Source organism: Penaeus vannamei, chromosome 8 (genome assembly GCF_042767895.1).
Source record: "Penaeus vannamei isolate JL-2024 chromosome 8, ASM4276789v1, whole genome shotgun sequence".
Taxonomy (NCBI): domain Eukaryota; kingdom Metazoa; phylum Arthropoda; class Malacostraca; order Decapoda; family Penaeidae; genus Penaeus; species Penaeus vannamei.
The window spans coordinates 1,667,623-1,670,122 of record NC_091556.1 but is presented as its reverse complement, the minus strand read 5'-3'; the positions used below and the strand labels follow the sequence as shown (position 1 = coordinate 1,670,122).

The following is a 2,500-nucleotide window of genomic DNA, read 5'->3' as shown; positions in this document are numbered from 1 at the left end:
TATTGTCACCCTCTGTGGTTGTCGTTTTGTTGTTTTCGCCTTTTCTTTCGTTGTTTTTCTTCTTGTTGTTCCTCGGTTGGTTGGTTTGGTGTTTTTGTTTCTTTCTTGTGTTTTTTTTTTCTTGGGTTGGTTGGTCTCTCCTTCGGCTTAGGCTCGCAGGCGCTCCTTCGAGCCTCGCTGGCGTCTAATGGCCGAGTGATTATCGGAACCTTTTTTTCCTTTTCTTTTTTTTTGTATGTTGATGGATAGATTAGATAATGGGGGAGAGGTTCTCGAATGGCGGAGGGGGAGGAGGGAGGAGGGAGGGGAAGGGGGAGGGAGGAGGGAGGGGGCCTTTTATATGTTTAGAAAAAAATGTTCTTTTCCATGAAGGTGCAGGGAAGGAGGGAGGAATCGTCGATGTTCTTGCGGGGAGAGAGAGAGAGAGAAAAAAAAAAGAGAGGAAAATGGTTTATTTTTGATGGCAGCGAGGACGGAGGTCGGTTTCCCAACGAGCCTCTTCGGTGGTTGCGATGCGCCTCGTCTCGCCGTCCCCGCCCCGCGCTTGTCACTCGAATCGGGTCGTATTTGCGTGAACAAGATGCCCGTTGGCAGAAAAGCAGTGGAGTGGGATGTGGAGTCCGTATACCCAGGGGGAGAGAGGGGCCCTCCCCCCGCCCCGGCCCCGCACCACCTCACCTGGGGATCAATACGCTCGCACAACCACTCGCCTCACCAACACCCGCGCCGCGCTGCCAGCCGTACGACCCACGTCCCCCCTCGCCCTCCTCCTCCTGGCCTCGAAATAGCGACTACCCCGTCGGGAAACGGAACTCCAGCCCCGCGTCTGGTCCTCGGGGAAGCCCTCGGAGGCCTCTGCTATCCGAAGGGGCAGGAGAGCCGCCGCGGGGAGGGCCCCGAAGGACCGAAGGGCCCTGGAGTCGGGAGTGCGAGGCTGGCGAGGAGGGCTGGCCGGGTAGAAAGTTTCTGTTTGGCTCGGCGGCAGCGTGCTCGGGGACCGTTCAGTGTGGCTGGAGGAAGGATCGGAAGCGGAGAGGAGCGAGAGCGAAGGTCTGGCGCGGACCGCGGGGACGGGACAAGGACCCTAGAGAATGTGCACGTGTGCAATGACGCGTGCAACACTGCCAAAAACTGGGAGTGCTTAACCCACCCTCGTGTGTCTCAAGTTCGAGCTTGTGGTGAAAGAAAGGGGCACGAGAGAGAGAGAGCTGGATAAAGAGGAATTAGCAGGGACTGAGAGAGGCTGGAAACGGAGAGTTGAGTGACCGTGCGGCGTGTGGTGTTCGCTCGTGCTCCGCTACGGGACAAAGACCGAAATATCTCGTGATAACCGAACTGCCACCCTCCGAAAACAGGCGAGGGGAAACTGCCAGCATTGTGATAAACCTCGATCGCGGAAACGTAGCGTGACTTGTTGTGTGAACCCTCCTTGGTCTTGACTCGCAGTCTGCATCCAACCAACACTGCCATTACGTTGATCTCCTGTGAATGCTCAAGTCGAGACAAGTTCTACCAAACGAAACGTGTCATAACACTGCCAATGTGTAAATAAGTCTTCAGGGATTCTCTACTGCCATCTGACACTGTCGTCGTACATACATATATCCATGCTTTAAGAGATACCGAGTGTTCTTTCAAGAGGAGTCCCGCCGCCGAGGGACGGTCGCCGCCGGGAGAGCCCCAGGTTCAAGGTACGTACGAGGTGCACTCCGCCCTTTGGCCGTCGCAGGAGGGCCTGGGACCCGCGGCGTCGCGAGGAGGCGTCCGCGGACCGCAAGTGGCTTACGTGAGAGTTCGAGGAGACGCCAGCCCCGACCTGGCAAGTCTAATCGCTGAGCGGCGAGGACGGGCGACTCTTGGCAACGCCGCGTCGGGGCATTGCCACGGCCTGATAAATCTTGTATGGCTGTTGCTTTGGGCGCTGCGTGTGTGTGCTCGTGTGCAGGCACGGCGTGAGGGCCCTGCGAGTCGGAAAGGGCCCGTGGGAAGGGCGGAAGGGCGGCCCGAGAGGCGAGGCAAGGCGAAACTCGTGGTGCGTGTGCGTATGGGCAAGGCGGACGTGGCAACGCTGCCTTGTGTCCATAGACAAGCCCATCTCCTGCCATCGAATTTTCGCTAAATACGGGAAACTCTCAAGTTTAATGGAAGGGCGTTCGCTTTTTCTCGTCGGGGGAGGCTGTGTGGCGAACACTTGGTGGGGCTGAAGTTGAGGGAACCCGATGTTTTCGTTTTCCGAACCGGAGGCGGGCTTTAAAAGGCAGCCTCTTTTTTGTGAGTGCGTTTAGGAGTAGTCATGTAACAAGCGACGCGCGCGGGGTGCGGGCTACGCAATTTCCCCCCCCATTTTTTCCCAAGACGGCGATGCAGTTGCAGCTTTCGCACTTGTCCATTCCAGCAGCACACCAGTAACCCACTCCCGCCGCCGACACGGGACCGCCGCCCGCACGAGAGCAGGCCCGGACAGCGAAAAAGCGATCGCGGACCAGGAAATGTGGCTGGC

General features: G+C 57.9%; 1 protein-coding gene across 2 annotated transcripts in view; it reads left to right on the top strand.

Moving 5' to 3' along the window:
* Nucleotides 1-2,500, top strand: part of Utx (Utx histone demethylase) — a 216,759-nt gene that overhangs the window by 194,260 nt on the left and 19,999 nt on the right. Inside the window, exon 1 of one of the 2 annotated variants that reach the window (XM_027378037.2) lies at nt 897-1,691. The exons of the other annotated variant lie outside the window; for it this stretch is intronic. The gene's annotated coding sequence lies outside the window, so the exon portion shown is untranslated. Of the gene's footprint in view, nt 1-896; nt 1,692-2,500 lie in introns of those variants that run through there. 2 annotated transcript variants of the gene reach the window in all.